We start from the raw sequence: 17,843 nt of genomic DNA, 5'->3' as shown, positions 1-17,843 counted from the left end.
GTCAGGGTGGCTAGGATCTGGAACCAACTTCCAAGAGAAGTGGTGCTGGCTCCTACCCTGGGGGTCTTTAAGAGGAGGCTAAATGAATACCTTGCTGGGGTCATTTGACCCCAGTACTCTTTTCTGCCATGGCAGGGGGTCGGACTCAATGATCTGCTCAGGTCCCTTCCAAGCCTCCTAACTATGAAACTATGAAAATACAAAAAGCCAAAGTGAAATCTACTAAATCCCTTGACAAATATTTGGAGAATTATGAACTGTATTGTGGTACACGTGCCATGTTAATAGTGTGCAATTAAACATGAAACCACAAATAAGTAAGTCTTATCTTACTTTCTGATTGGGTCATATCAGGCAATGATTTTAATATCTGATTGGTCTGAAAGAAAATGAAACTGATGCTTAACATTCAGAAGAGTAAGGTCCTCCATCAGCAAGCTCTTAATCAAAAGCCCGCAGCTCCAACAATTCAGATCTATGGTGAGACTCTGAGTAATGCTGAGTATTTCCCATACATTGACATTGATGAAGAAATCCAACATCACCTCAAATTTGCAAGTGCAGCCTTCAGACACCTGAGAAAATGGATGTTCAAATATCATGACATCAGATCCAAAACCAAGTTCATGGTTTATCAAGCACTTGTGATCCCCACCTTACTACATAGTGCTGAGACATGGACCATGTACATACAGGAAACACCTCAAGTCACTGGAGAAGTATCATCAACACTGCATGCAGAAGATGCTTTGAATCCAGTGGGAAGACAGATGCACCAGCATTAGCATCCTTTCACAAGTAAACACCATGAGCACTAAGGTGATGATCATTCAACATCAACTTCACTGGGTCAGCCATGTCATCAGAATCTCCAACTCCAGACTCCCAAAGCAAGTTTTATTCTCCCAGCTCAGCCAATAAAGAGGAGAGGAGAGAAAGATTTGCAAGGCATATGCTAAAGGCCAACTTGAAAAAAGGCAACATCAACTCATGGCAGACTATTGCCCAGGACCACCTCAAATAGAGAAATAGTCTGGTGCAAGGATCTCTGTACTTTGAAACCTTCCAGTGACAACAGGAGATACAAAAGCAGGAGTGGCAGAAGTAGCATGTTGTGGACTAAATCAAGAACCTGGAGCCACCCACGCCACATCGACACACATACCTAAGTTGCAACAGAGTCTGTCAATTCTGAATCAGCCTCATGAGCCATCTTCAGGCCCACAGATAAGACAATCATGGAAGACAATCATCCTCAACTGCAAGAGACTGCTGAAGAAGGTATGCATCATATTTCATTAAAAGGGTCAGTCAAGTGAACACCTATGAGAACTGACTCAAAGAAGGTTAATATTGTTACAGATATACTATAAAATGGAGTTGCTTTCTGGGGGAGGGGTACACCATGTGGCATGTATGGATATTCTTCCAAATTAGGTTTACTATTGGGGTGTTTGGTTTCAGACTATAGAGTGCAAAGTTATATTCACTTTATTGTTCTCCTATCTGCATATATAGGGACCTACTCAATTCACAATTTTGCTGATTTTGCAGAAATCACAAAATAGGGCATTATCCATGAAATCAGGAAACATCCATAAAATTGGCCAAAAAAATACTTAAAGTAAAATGCTGGCTCCCCAGTGGGAGCCAACAGACCTCATGGCTGCTGCAGCAGGGGGTCCACTGGTACCAGGGGGAGCAGCCAAGATGTGGTTACCCTTGCCTGTCATGTGGCCCCAGCCCCCTCTGCCAATCAGTGGTGAGGGCTGGGGCCACAAGACAGACAGCACTTTTGGCTAATCAGCAATGAGGGGCAGAGACCTCAGCCACAGGCATAGGGGAGACCTGCCAGGGTAAGCCTTGCTGGCCTCATGATCTGCCACTGAAATTGGCTGCCTGGGTCCTCCGTTTGGATAGGTCCCTATGCATATATTATATTCTTTAATATAAATGTAATAGTTATGTATCTTTATATTTCAACTAAGATCATTAGTAAGGTGGTGATTACCTTGAACTGCCTATTATTGTTAACCCCTAAAAGAGTCAATGGCTGAGAATTAGCATTTGACTCGATTTGTGTATTGGTCTTGATGCAGAGACTAGGGTTTGGACAAACAATGATACAGTTACCATTTTAAAAAAGCCAAATGTTTAGCTTTTCATAACTATCATTTAGGAAAAACAGCATATCAGATTAACTAATCTACATGGTCTAAAAAGGATGCAAGAATGTGGAATGGGAAATACAGGGTCTTCATAAAGTCCTTGTGCACATTTGAACTTTAATAACTTAGGTTGCGCACAAGGACTTTATGAAGACCCTGTACATACCTTTAGGGGTCAGGAAGTTACTGGCATAGCGTGCATCCCCCTAGAAATAGAGGGGTGACATCTTAATAGCCAGACTGGCAAAGGTACTTAAGCCTGCCTCTCCACTATTTATCAGCTACATTCAACCCTCCCTCCCCCAACCTGTCTCGCACCCATTGACTCCTCAATGTACATCTTCACTGACTGGCTTTCTTGCATTCACACCAGCTTCTGGTTTCTTTACTACTCATTCCACCCAGGAAGAGCACAGACCAACTGCAGATGCTTCCTTAGCCTGCCAAAGTATATTATTACCTGAAAGCTTGCAAAGAAGAATTTTTCCAAGTATTTGAACTGGTCTAACAGAAGATATCAGATTACCCAAAGAACCTTCTCTGCCAAAGAGCATGGCTTTTATAAGGGAGTGGAGGAATCCCCAAGCGGCTTGGGTAAGCCAAACTGAGAGGGAAATGCAGAAGGCCCTAATGGGCAGGGTCAGAGCCAGAGGCTGCGTTTAGACCCTTGAAGCGATCTAAGGGATGTGTCTCTGGATCTAAGGTGTAAGGTAAGAACAGGCCAATTTTTGTTTACCCTTACATCTCTGCCTATATCTCAACATACAGTTACTGGTTTCTTCTGCTCTGTTAGAATTTTTTTTTGTTTATCTCCTTCCTGGTTGCCTGTGGAAGGAGTGATATCTGGGCAGGTGATAACCCCCTTCACAGAGAGGAGGACATATAATAAATTCTTTCATTACCCAAATTGAAGAGCAGAGATTCCTTCACTGTGTCTGCAGAACTGAGGTGTTGAGATAAGGAGCTCTCTCAGGGTAATCTTAGCTTGGTCCTTGGGGCAAAGGCAGCACAGTAGATCCCCCATTGATAGGTTTGTGACAATGTCTTAAACAAATAATTTTTCTTACACCAAAAAAAATACCTACTCTCCCATGGCAACCTGAGAAATGTAGGACTTGATTTGTGAGTTTTCCACCAAGACAGAGCCCAGGTCTTGTTAAACCCACACAGAAATATACTTGCATACAGGTTTTACTTTGTAAGTAATGAGTTGTATATATGCATTACATTTTACCCAAATGATTACTTGCTTGTTCTACATTAAAACTTATGGGAAAGTTAAAAATTTTAGTGGCAAAAACCTGTAAATGTAAAGTTTTTCCTTAACTGCTCAGAAGTAATTTTAGGTCACTAAAAGATTAAAAAATGTTGACGCTGGAAGAAATGTTACTTGAATATAGCACAGCATGTGAAAAGTGAAAAACACAGCGGCAAGAAAGCAAAATGGCCTATAGAGTTGCCAGGTAACACTGAGTATCCACACAGATAAGGCATGGCCAGATGATGCAAAGTCCTAACTTGTCCCAATCCAATAGAAAACTATCTATGAAAGAGTGATTAAGCTCCACCAGCATAAGTTATCCCACTGTACCCCATCTTCTTTCCTCAGGCAGCATTAACTAAAAGGTTTTTTCCTGTTCTCTGTCTCCCTGTGACAGCATAGGAAATAGATGTCTATTACATACAACTGCCCCAGCATAACCACTCATCCGTCCATTTCTGATCCCAGCGGAATTCATATCAGTATAACAAAACCAATGTAAATTACAGCAGGCATTTTAATCACCTATTCAGAGCCATAGTTTGCAAAAATCAGATAAAATGATTAATTTCTCAAACAAGAGACAGTGGCTTTAAAGCAGTCTCCATGCCACCAGACAATTGCCTTGTCGGGTCTGATCCTGCTCGGTATGGCAATATCTGGATCTGCCATACATGGTATGGCAATATCTGGATCTGAACATGTATGTTCATATTTTAGAAATGTATAAACTTATGTCCTGCATGACTTTACACACTTAACCATAGAGGAAGACTCTGAAGCAAGAGCATTACAACTCACTCTGACATGGATTTTGTCAGTTGCACCTTTGAGACATGCATGTGGGGGTGCTCTCACGCCTTCAGGGGTGTCCTTTAACGCATAATCCTCTTTGACATATACTCTCTGACCACGGAGAACTGACTGAGGTGTGCCAGGGGCCAACTCCTTGGGCTAAGGAGCCTCACTTTCACCTGTCTTTCCTGAGTCCTACTGGCTTTAGCAGAGGACATTTTGCCAGCTTAAAGAATCTCACCTTTTATCCAGCCTATGCTGAGAAATTAAGAGATCCCTTCACTCCGGAGAATAAGCCTGCCTGCTGGTCGAATGCTCTGAAAACAGACTTACTGCTGACAATAAGTAAATTACAACAACAATAGTTAATATTATAAAAAATAAGAGATATCATAAGAATCGGTAGCCACATGTTAAGATACAGACAGAGATGTAAGAAATACTCCTTGTCAGTGTTTTCTGGCAGCAATTTGCTGGCTTATGTTCAGCTAAGCTACTGAAGGACTAAAACAGCCAATACCCAGGAAACTTTAGACCAGTGATTCTCAACTAGGGTGCCATGAGACACTGTGGTGGCTTGAGATCCTTTCAGGGATGCCCTGGGATGCTATGCAATGCACTGTTAGGTGCGCAAACATGATTCACAAACGAAACCCAGAGGAATCCATGGTGTCAAAAACATTTTGACCTCTTGTGGGTGTTCTGAGTTCTTTACAACAGAAGAATTACTTTATTATTTTTCTGTAGTCAAAAATGAGAGAAAAACTAAAAGGTGTCATTTTCTGAGTATGTCTCTTTTTTGCAAAAATATTTATTTCTTTATATATAAAGAGATTATACATGCATACATACATATACACACACACACCTATACACACATACACAAATCTATTTATACATAGATTATATAGATCTATTTATACAGAGATCTATATAATCTATAGATTATATATAGATTATCTATATATAGATATCTATAAAGAGATAGATTTTATATGTATATAAATATACAGCTATTTATCTATATAAATAAATTATATATAAATATATCTTTAGATAGACAGATGGATAGATAGATATAAATAGATCATATATAACTATACCACTACCAACCCATTTTATGACTGCTGTGGTTCACTTGACAATCCAAAATACACCTTTACAGTTATACCATTCTTATTCATGTTACAAAAAAACCTGCACCATGCAACCACACACCCACATGCCCATGCACCTGTCATTGTCACCTTTAACTGTCACAATTATGTAAAGGACTACTTCAGTGAACTCCCCCCTAGCCCACACACCTTCCTATGTGCTCTGGCCTTTCACTACTCATTGTATTCATCATCTCCATCATTATCATCATCATCATTCACTTCAGAGAGCTTGCCTCTAAACAGCATATGCCAGTCCCCTCTGCTCCATATGATGTTCACCATCTCTTTCCCTTTGTTGTGTATCATCTTTCTGTAGTACCTGTACATTTCATAGAATGATTGAAAATTAGGGTTGCAAGGGACCTCAGGAGGTTATCTAGTCCATCCCCTGCTCAAAGCCTGACTATCCCCAACTAGATAATCCCAACCAAGGTTTTGTCTAGCCAGGTTTTAAAAAGCCCCAATGATGGAGAGTCCACAACCTCTCAGAGTAACCTGTTCCAGTATTTTACTACCCTCCTAATAAATAAGTTTAATACCCAACCTAATATCTAACCAAACTTCTCTTGCTGTAACTTGAGCCCATTGCTCCTTGTTCTGTTCTTAGTGGTGGGAGATAACAGTCTAGTTCCATCCTCTTTGGAGACCCGCTTAAGGTAGTTGAAAGCTTCTATTAAACCCCCCTCAGTCTTCTCTCCTCCAGACTAAATAAACCCAATTGCCTCAGCCTCTCCTCATAAGTCATGTGCCCCAGCCCCCTCACCATTTTTGTTGGCCTCCACTGGAATCTCTTCAATTTGTCCACAGTGCCTGCAGTTGTGGGGGTGGGGAGCAAAACCGGACATGGTACTCCAGATGTGACCTCACCAGTACCAAATACAGGGGAAGAATCACTTCCGTCAATCTGCTGGCAACGCTCCTACTAATGCAGCCCAGTACACAGTTAGCCTTAGCCCCAGGTCCTTTTCTGCAGAGCTGCTGCTTAGCCAGTCAGTCCCCAGTCAGTACCAGCGCATGGGATTCTTCTGTCCTAAGTGCAGGACTTTGTACTTGCCCTTGTTGAACCTCATGAGATTTCTTTCGGTCCAGTCCTCCAATTTGTTGAGTTTTCTCTGAATCCTAGCCCTACCCTCCAGCCCTACTACTCACCCCAGCTTAGTATCATCTGAAAACTTGCTGAAGGTGCAACTCTATCCCAGTTTAATATTTTGATAAAAATATTAAACAAAACCACACCGGGACTGAACCCTGAGGCACTCCACTTGATACCAGCTGCCAAGTGGACATTGAACCCTTGACTACTACCCTCTAGACATACTATATATTTAGCTAGACAGGGAGGCCGCACACTGTATAGCAGTAAATCCAATTCAGGAAGATATGCAAGATATTCCAAAAACACATCATCATCCTGCGGGTTTGTAACAGGCAGACTTATTTTGTATTTAGTGTATATACTGTACTTATACATGGGATGAATTTGGTTCAATAGATGGAATCAGGGCTTGACCTGGAATAATTCAAGAGTATATTGCCTCCTTTCTGCCCCTTTGGGACTGCAATGAATCTGAAGATCTGTTCCCTCACCCTTTCATCCACATGAAAGACTACGATCCCCTTTTCAATGTTTTCTGTTTTTGGTTTTTTGGGGGGGAGGGGGGGGAGTTTACTCTGCTAATGCCAAGGCCATACTCTAGACAAATGATAGATAAGAGAGGAAATGCTTATGTGAAATAAAGTAGCACTCTCTGTTAGTTGCTATTGGGAGGAGGACCTGTTTTTTGTTGTATGTTGTGCTAACCATTGTTTTATGAAATGACATAGGGCCCCAGCAGATCTTACATTTATTGCATGATAAATTGTAACATACCACACATTCAACCAATTTATCACAGATCAAAATGGAAAGTCAGGCACAAAGATGTTCCACATTTAACATACACCATCTTTATGGCTGGTTTGTATCATTCTTTAATTTGAATGTGTGGCATATTTAGAGTCATGCTGTGCAGCCTGATGCAACCAATGTATGTAACCCAATATCAGAGACCAATCTCCAATGCTGGGCTACATGGTATGGCAGATCCTAGAAATCGTGTCCTACCATGCCAGATCTTGCATGTCTGGCATGGTAGAAGAAGCAATGGTGAGATTCACAACAAAATTTTTCAATTCCCATTTCACATTTATATTAACATCTGCTAGGGGCCTAAGGTTCATAGATAGCCCACCTGTAAAAATGTAAAGCTTCAAAGTGCATGAGCAGAAGTGTACTGGGTCAGATCAGACCTATTCTCTTTTAATGATCAGTATACATAACCAGCAACTTTATTTGATTGTGGAAGTGTAAAAATCTTCCATTACTACTTTAAAGTTAATGTTTCAAATTCTCATAGATTTTAAATGTATCATATACCTTATATACCTTTAGGTCAGGAACAGTTAATCAATATTTTGCAAAGTACTGAAATGCTTATGTTGCTTGAACATATCATGGATACAGGGGAAATCTGATCACTAGGGAGACTAGTTTCTTGCTTATTACAATGTCCCTTTAGAGAAAGCCATGATAAGAAAATTTCTTCTTTAATAATGATGCCAAAATGCAGAAAATTGCAGCTTAGGAATGTAGTACCTTTGTACTGTACAAGGTATTATACTCCTGAGTAACTTTAAAAGTACAAGTTATTTTTCATACATAGCATGGGTGGAAGGAACTTTCTGCATACAGTTAGTTCTCTCTCACCATGTACAGTGACAATATGATTTTATAGGAGGCAGCTTTTGAGGGGGATGTGTTAAATTTTAATTTACAAAATTACATTAAATCCAGCATTGTACTTTGGTAGATGGTCCCAAACCAGCCAGCAAATTACTATTCGGTAAAATATGTCTTGTAATAACAAAGAATAGAATTAAGGCTTTAACTCCTTGGCATTTCTGTCTGTGCACTTTAATTTCAATGCAATGAGATTTTATTTTGTGTATTATCTGACGTCTTTTCAATATATTTCCATTATAAATATCATCAGACTTTTCAGAAGAAAATTCATAAATAGCAACATAACATTTTGTTAAACACCTGATATAACTGGTATCCATAGTGTAAGTAGGACCTCAAGGGTATTTCTGTGCTTCTCATTTCAACTTCTCTGACATATATGGGGAAAGTTTTCAGTTTTGAATTCTGTTCTCTTTTTGCCTTTGGAGCAGTGACTTTTGGAGCAGTGAAGTGATAGACATCATTAACAATGTGTAATGTGCCCACTCAAATAAAAATAATACATTTTGCATTTTAAATTTTAATAAACTTAGGATGAGTCAAACCAACCTTAACCAAGTTTTATATCTGAAACTTTATAAAATGAATTGAATACAAATGAGAATGGAAATGTCAAGAAAACTTTATAGCAGCATTATCAAGTAGTGATGCTATATAATACTTACACAGGTAAGAACAACAAACAGAATGATATCTGGAAATCCATTCCGAAAATATAAAGCCCAAGATATAGATATCATTCAAAATTCATTTCCACAAGAATTAAGAAATATATGTACACAAATTCTAAACAGGTTAAATTGGTATTTATCTGTTGACTTCAATTTCTTACTAATGCAGCTTATTAATAGAATAATCTTTAACAAAATAAAGGTTGGAGATCTTTTTAAATAGCTACTTGGGAAATCTTTTTAAAGAGGGGCATAACATTTACAAAGTCACAAAATACTTACCAGAAAGAGAAATCATGCTTTAATTTTAAGAAGCCATGTTTGGAAAGATTAGCCAAAGTTACAGAATTTCTGCCAAAAAGAACTGAATTGATGGATCCCTAAATCTCTCTCCTTTTCTTTTTTTCTTTTTTTGAGAAATGGCTGGAAAGATGTGTACACTCTGTCTCCAGGTACTGCCTGTCCAGAAGTACAGGTGCTTAGCACAGCTGACAGTCCAGCTACTCTTATTCCAGTGTCCAAGTATAAATGCCAAGTTTAACTGCATGGTGTCAGGTCTGAAAATGTTCTTAATTACTCTTGATGTGAATCATACCACTGAGGATCTGTAGTCTGATGTTGAAAGACACATTCCAGATATCCTTCATCCTCCTATCCCAGAGGGTTCTTCCCCAGCAATTAGGTTCTATCAAGCCATGCAATAGCTGCGTTAGGAGTGGACTCACAAGAGGATTCAGTGTCAGGTTAGGGAAGACACCTCAACACAACTGCATCATTCCCCAAAAGCTCCAAAGGTCTAAAAGATACTATCCAAGAAGCAGCAGCTCCAGGAAAATGCTAGTTAGAAAGATTCCAATGAAAAGTCTTTCTGTCAGAGTCTAATTTTTTGTGGAGACTTCAATTTTGATAAATTCCTGACAGAACTCAAGCAAATTTCAAAAGCTGCCTGCTTTCCTGACAGCTTTCCCACTGGCTTGTCAGCAGCCCACCTGGAAAAGAGCAGAAGACCCCAGGCCTCCAGGGTCATCTGTCATTCTCCTGGCAGCCAGGCAAGTGAGACCTAGGAAGCCTTGGTTTCTACAGTTATGTAGCATTTGGGACACAAGGTCTGTGGTTTGTTACATGCAGTGCCCCAACCTGAGGATCCATTATCTTTCCCTGGGAATTTTGACATTTAACACCAAATTTCAAAACCATGGCATCCTCCACAAATCCTTGCCTCTTTTCCACCTCTATATATAAGCTAGGGAGCTAAAAGACTTAAGAAGAAATGGAAGCTCTTTGATTCTCACTGTAAGAGAAAAAGCAGCTTCTGAATTTTGCTCAAGTTGTTTTTACACAATGTTTTTTGTTTGTGTGATTCTCTGGAAAAGTACATTAAAAGTTTACTGTAAATAAGCTTGTGTAAGGAGAAACATATTTCAAGAGGAAATGGCAAGCAGTGGAGTACACTTGAGTTACATTCCTGCTTGGGAAGAAAAAAATGGATTGCCTAACAGAAACTAGGATCAGTCCAAAAATGTTGTTTCGCTTTTGCTTTGGGTTTCCTATCCAGAAATTCTAGCACTTGTGTGGAACTATCCTTGTGGCACTGAGCACAATAAAAGGAAAGCCACTTTCAGGTCACCATAAGGCCCACTTGATTCAAGGATAACTTTTGGTTGAGTGGGGAAGAAGTTATTGTTAAGATCTATAGGATTCCAAGTCATGCATTTAACTGAGGCTGTAGAATCTATCATACCCCTCCTAAACTGTTTGAATTTAATTTAATCTTATTAATATAAATATATTCATCTTATTTTCTCATATAAAAAGATACTGCTATTCTGTATTCTCAAGGATGCCCAAAAGCTTGCAGATGGAAAAAACACCAAGAAAGCCTTTTCAGCTTTCTAACACTTGGGGTTTTGTATGACAGCTAGAAACAAATATATTATTTTAAAGAGATACCTAAAAATTGCTGAACTTGGACCATCTCAAAGCTGGCCACATCCCTCCTGAAGTGCGGCGCCCAGAACTGGACGCAGTACTCCAACTGCGGCCTGACCAGTGCCGCATAGAGGGGGAAGATCACCTCCTTAGACCTGCTTGTGATGCCCACTGGCAAAACTGTCTGGCATAAGGGTTATATGCGTTTGTAGCACTTTTTTTTCTTTTTGTACATTAATATGTTTTTGTTTAGGCATTTATCAGTACTTAGTCTGTGTGGAAGGCATATGCATACACAGAATTTTCTGCTAATTTTCTGCTGTTCAAAACTCCAGAGATGTTTTAATGTATTTCAGGATGGCGCTCTAGTGAAATGCATTTGTCATTCATCCTTCCAGACATACTTAATCTAGACACAATGTTTTCCAGGTCATTAGCTGTAACAATTACACCTCATATTTTAAAAGGAAGATTCTTCCTTTCTCTCAACAGTCATGATTTCTGTACATTAGCTAACTTCTTTGGAAGAATGCTCAAAGTTGGAAGAAACTCTGCAGTACTCCCTGCAGAATGATGCAGGAGAAAAGTCGGGGGGGAAAGGCCATTACTCTACTTTCCTGAAGTTTTAGATTAAGTCCTTGGATAGAATCAGATTTTGCCAAAAATAAAATATGGACTCTAAAACATCCTGAGCAAAATCATTATGTAAAATTTAAACTCTCTGGTTTAACAAAATTTTAGTAATGGGCTTATTGCTAGCAACAACATCTTCCCTGAGGTTGAGGAAGCAGTTGGGAAGTGCCCAGCCCCAGATCACATACACATGAACATACAGACATTTTATTTTGGTTACCTTGCTCCTCCTAATATCAAGACCTGTGACAACTAGCCAAAGAAGTGGTGAGCTGTTTTGATTTTCCTCTTTCTATTTTAACTGTTTTCCTCAAAATAAATGGCTGGCCTCTGGTCACTGCTTTCTGAGTTCACAGCACATTACTAGAAGGTCAGCGAAACTCCTTACTAGACTGTGGTCAGTTAAGTTTTTTACACTTAATTTCTAAATAGAGCCATCTTACCAGTTGTAGCCTGTGTTTCATGATAACCATTGCAAGACTGCCAGGATAGCTAAAACTAAAGCTTTATTTTAGGGAAGGGATATAATACTATCACAGATGATACAAGTCCTAAAGGAAATTTTACTCCTAACCTAGTTGGAAAAGGCATCTAAAAATGACCCTTTTCCTTTAAAAGTCCTTACTAGCCACAAAGAAAATTGTCATCAGTGATTTGTGTGAGATAAACTTACTGTATACAGAAACACACTGATGATACTTGGAGAACATGCTGTACTGAAATCCCTGGAAGTTAAGGCTATGCAAAGCTTCAGTCCCATATTCAATTCAGCGGAGATTCGGCCTGATTCAGTGGCTGACTCTCCAAATCCAAATTGAATCAGGAGACCCTTTAATCTCTCTGAATCAAATCAGAACCCTCCAAATCGATTTGGAGAGATTCAGGGATTTGGACACAGCTTTAAATGTTTTTTCTACATACCTCAAGATACCAGGCAGGTTGCGAACACTGTGATGCTGGGGTTTATGGAGTGTCCCACAGGAGCGTGGGGGGCTCCCCAGCATGCTTGTCAGCAGACCTGGAAGTGAACCAGAAGCATTTCCGGTCCACTTCCAGGTCCGCTGGGGAGCGCACGGGGGTGGGGGGTGCCCCGCTTCCTCCTGGTTTGGTGACTGAGGCCGATCGCTGAGCCGGGGGGGCGTGAAAGGGTCCCCCAGCGTGCTTCCTGGCAGACCACTCCCAGGTTCACCACTGAGCATGTGGGAGGCCCCCCCCGCACTCCTATGGGGTGCTCCATCCACCCCAGCATCTCAGCATTCATGAGCCACGCCTAGTACCTCAAGGTATATAGAAAAAACATTTAAAGCTGTGTCTATGGCCGAATCGCAGATTCTCTAAATCGGCATTGAATCTTCAGATTTTGGATTTGGCCAAATCAAATCAGGGCCAGTGATCTAAATCAACTAATCAAATCACTGTCCCCAGTTCGGGCTGAATCCGAATCAAATACAGCCCGTTTTGCACACCACTACTGGAAGTTACTTTCATTCAGTTTTATGTGTAAGACTTACTGACATGTCTCTAGCAAAGCATCACTTAAAGTGCAGTTCAACTGTTAAGAGATCTTGTACAAGCAGCATTACAAGATTCATATTTGCTGCACTGATTTCTATGTCAAGAGTTGTTCAGTTTACAAATAAAAGCATGGCGTTTCTACCTTCAGCCAACCAAGAATTTTCTCTGCATTACTTTTGGTTCACACATCATCCTCGGAAATCAAGTCTCAACAAGCCAAGTTCTTCCTCAGTTACCGCTGTTCACTCCCAGAAGTGGAACAGTGAGCAGAATGTAGCACCACAATTTGAAATAATTTAACAGTCCTTTGTGATGTGAGAGTCAAAAAGAAAAATCATCTCAATCATTCTCAGCTGGGTTGGTTCTGCAGAATAAAGAAAACAACAAAAACTTGACTTTGTCAACTGAAAAAAAATATTGTCTGAACACGTATATGGAATGAAATTGCTTAAAGGTACTATGTTTATATAGTTGCTTTCTAGAGTAAAACTGCATTTAAGATAGGAATTTTGGGAACCATGGGTTAGTAATGAGAAAATGAAATTCAAATTACTTACCTTATGCACTAGGAGATAAAACTTAAAAATAGCATACTGACTGCAGTACTAACCCAAGTAAGGCTTCCAGGTGCCCCTGAGGAAGAAACTGCTTTGGACACAGAGGGACCCCTTAAAGGTCTTTGCAGTAGAATGTTTTTGCTGGGTGGTTATTTATCCTGAGGTTATGTTGCTTCCTGTCACCACAAAAATGGCATGATGTTAATTACAAAAGAAGGAGCATCAAACATGATTTTAAAAGAAATCCAAATTGAAGTAAACAGTGATAAAATAGAAAAGCAATCCATGTGATTACTCAGAAATTAAATTTCTCTTGTCTGCTAGATCCAAAAAAAGAAAACAAATGCACAGACTGATGAAGGAAAGCCTGCAAGAGTGAATCCAAGGCATGAGCCACTCAAATGATCAAACCAATCTTTATGGGGAACTGTGCAACTTGGGAAGAATAGGACAAGGAAAATCTCTACATTAGTGCAAATGAATGCTAATGCAAAAGGAAAAAAATACTCCTTATATGAATTACATAATTTTGAAATACCAAGATAAGGTTCTTATTATTCTTCTGCATGGTAGAACAGAACACAATAAAAACCACAATGCAAATCACACTGTAAAAAAACAGTGCACATCATCAGATGCAAAACCCTATGAAGTTAATTAATTATGTAAATTTTTCAAGTACTACCAAATTACATTCAGAAACTGTCCACCACTGCAGAGGCTTGATTTCAAATTACTTGCTGAAATTAAATCTTTGTTAAAGGCATAATGACTGTGTAAATATGTTGCAGTTTTAAAACGGCGGTATTTTGTTATGCTGAATCACATTTTCCAGGCCACTATGACCCCCTTACACCAGTCTGGTATTACAAAGGACCACAGAGCGCTTCCCAAAATATCAGTCATGAATTAACAACTTTGCATGCTCTACAGAGTGCTGCCATTATGAGCCTCTTAATAAAACAGGTGCACCATTTTGGGAGTAATTTAAGTGCTCTTCGTGCTTGTACAATTGGGCATTTAGATTGACCTAATCCTGTATATACCCTTCTTGTTCAGTATGGAAACACAGTCTCTGCCCTGGACAGCTTATAATATCAGATCAGGAAAACACTGCTTAAAAGATTTTTAAAGATTTGTCTTCATATTTGATGCTATAAGCAGGGCAGCCAGGGAAGGAGCCAATAGAGAAGTAGAGTTTTGTGTGAGGGTGAGGATTTGGCCCTGACCCTGAGTAAGCTTCTAGTCATAATTATATAAATAAATACAGAAGGTGCGGGTAGAAGAGAAAACAAGCCATAAATAAAATCATAATAATCAGGCAACATGAAATCTCACAGCAGATGCAGTAGTGGGTTTACAAGTCATTCCTGTATGGGCACTCTGCACTGGCTGGCAGAATTATTCATGCCCAACTTCATTTGTGGCTTGGTTCTGTGAGTCAGTAGAGTTTAAATAGCTGGGGAAATAGGAAAACATCAACAGGACATCAAGAACTAACAAACAAGGCAACAGGTGGTACACCTATTCTGCCGAAATGCAATTCAAACATTGAGAGCCAGTTTAGGATGAGATTGAAGAGAACGACAGAGCAAAATCCCTTTGAAAGCCTCTCAGCCAAGTCAAGCAAGTGCCAGCATCTGGGCAGCTGCACTGTGTAAAGTGCCACTGCTGACTCATCCCTCAATGCACAAAGACACAAATTCCCTTCACATTTATGGAAATAGAAAAATCCAAATAACTCCACTGGTGTTAGCAGAGCAGCACTAAGTGCAACATTTGCCTAATATGCCACTGCTTAGCTTAGAAAATTAACAGGGACTATGGTGATTAAAAAAGAAAGAGACAAATACTATAAGAAAAAAAATAGGAAAACTGAACACATCATCTTTAAGAAGCAGCTGTTCTACTCACTGGTATGTTTTTCCTTCTGCTACACTGTCTGTGGTACTGAATATAAAAGAAACCAAAAATACCAGAATGCAGTTCTAAGTCTTTTGCCTGCAATACATTTATATGCAAACAGCTGACCAAAGATTCTGTAGGAAGTATCACAAATAAATCCTAATATAATTAACAATTGGTTATACATACACCCTGAGAAGATTCAAGGTCAACGGTGTTACATTTTTTCATTGACCTTATTTATTTTAATATGGGGTAATGTGATGAGGTGTGTGAACCTCCCAAAGCAGCAGCCAAGAGAAGGTCAGCAGATGGACTACACTCCTTTACTTCCAGAACTGAATTAAGGCCCAGGGTAGCTGCCACAGAGAGGTTCCTCACCTGTAAGCTAGAACAGTGTTTCTCAACTTGTGGGTAGCAACCCAAAAGTGGGTCGCAAGAAAATATGAAAGGGTAGTGAACAGACTTTAAAAATGGATCAACAAATTTTCAAAAAGGATTCTCCTTTAAAGGAGAAAAACCTGGGAAACCTGTGGGTTTTTCCTTGCAGACTGGAACTATGACAGCCTGCTTGGGGCCCCCCATACCCTCTCATCCTCACCTGCACACTGTGGGGCTGTGGCCAGGAGGTGAGGGGCAGTGGGTTGGGAGTAAGGGGCAATGGGTCAAGACTGGTCAATGTTTACAACTGGGTCCTGGTACAAAAAAAGTTGAGAACCAGTGGGCTAAGAGATGCTGCCTGAAGGTGTAAAGTTTCAGAGAGGATGCTGCCATGAGACAGGAAGATGAAAAGGGAAGGGAGAAAGCAGCTTGGGAAGTAGTGTGGAAGAAATCAAACTTCGTGTTGTGGTTGAACCAGAACTGACAGAGCCAGCTTTTCTTTATTTAAGGCTATACTGTGATCACAGGGAGGATTCCATACAGCAAGGGGAATCGCCCACTTGTCTGTTTCAAAGGATTTCTCAGACTCTCTAAGGTTACAAGCGTATTTATACTAAAGACAGAGAAAGAGATAAAAAATACACCTTGGAGAAACAAAATAATAGTAAATTACACAGAAATTTAGGAAGTTTACTTAAACAAACTATCTATGCACAAGGCAAGATATCAAGATAACCTAAGGATAACCCAAGGTGTGCAGGATTCCTTATCTCAGAACTGAATTAAGCAGTATCAGCACATCTGGTCTTTGTCTGTTTTTCTAGTCAAGTAAGCCAATTACTTCTACATTCCCTAATTTTTTTTTAACAAGTTAGAGATTTATAGCCATTAGAAAACTAAGCACCATTTATTTTAAATTCTACCTCACACTTACTGACTCCTACTGCAACACAAGATCCATTACAGGTCCAACAAAACTTTCCAGGGGTAGCATAAGCTAATTGTACATATTCAGACCGGAGGCAACTTACATTCTGCCAGGTTTCGTTCCCATGAAAATCTGAATAGTAAGGGGCTAGTATCTGAGTTGCATTCAAGGATAACGGTATCATGGGTATTCCTCCAGTAGAATAGATAGGGACATGACTACATATCCAACAATGAGAAACGTTTAAATCTATTCCAATTTGATTAACTAAAGACAAGAACACATTTTCATAAAGTGATCTTCTTTGTCAGTGCAGAAATGTAGTTTGTTTTACAGAGTTTCTTATAACTGATGAGTCAAGTTCATATAAGGTGGCTCAAAAAAAAGAAATACCGAGAACTACCCAAATCACGATTAACCAACTCCACCTCGGGAACCAGGAACTAGGTAGAGGCCTTTTTCCTGTCCCGAAGGGCATAGTGGTGTCATTGGGGCACATCTTCTTTGCTCTGCAGTGGCAAAACCTCTTCACCAGTAGGCACTTGGCTCACTACTGGTCTTAAGCTTTCCTGCGGCAGGCACAAGGCTCACTACCAGTCTGTGGAAGCTGATGTTTTCTTACTGTGTGTAGCGTGGATCCATGTCTGGAGTCCTTGACACTTTATTGCAGTGTTGGAGGTTAGGAGTACCTGGAATGGGCCTTTCCAGCGAGGTTCCAGCAATGATTTTTTGTTGATGGACTTCTATATGGACCCAATCTCCAGGCAGGATAGAATGGCACGGCTCACCTGGTTCTTTGGGGAGAGCTGCCTGTACCTGTGAATGAAAAGCCTTAACACACTTCATTAGCGCTTTACAATAGTCTAGAGTGGTATCATCAAGTGAATGTATAACGCAAAAGTGGGAGGCAACAAGTGGTGAGGCAGGGAGCCTCACGGGTCTTTCTATTAGAATTTCATGTGGGCTAAGCCCAGTCTTTCGGTTGGCAGTAGATCTCATACTCATAAGGGCTACAGGAAGTGCATCTGGCTATTTCAGGTGAGTCTCCGCACAAATTTTGGCCAGTTTATTTTTCAGAATGCCATTTTGGCGTTCTACTTGACCCGAGGCCTGCGGATGGTATGGGCAATGAAAGTTCTGTTGGATCTGCAGGACTTT

Source organism: Crocodylus porosus, unplaced genomic scaffold (assembly GCF_001723895.1).
Source record: "Crocodylus porosus isolate Cpor-Errol unplaced genomic scaffold, CroPor_comp1, whole genome shotgun sequence".
Lineage (NCBI taxonomy): Eukaryota > Metazoa > Chordata > Crocodylia > Crocodylidae > Crocodylus > Crocodylus porosus.
This window is presented reverse-complemented; position numbering follows the sequence as displayed.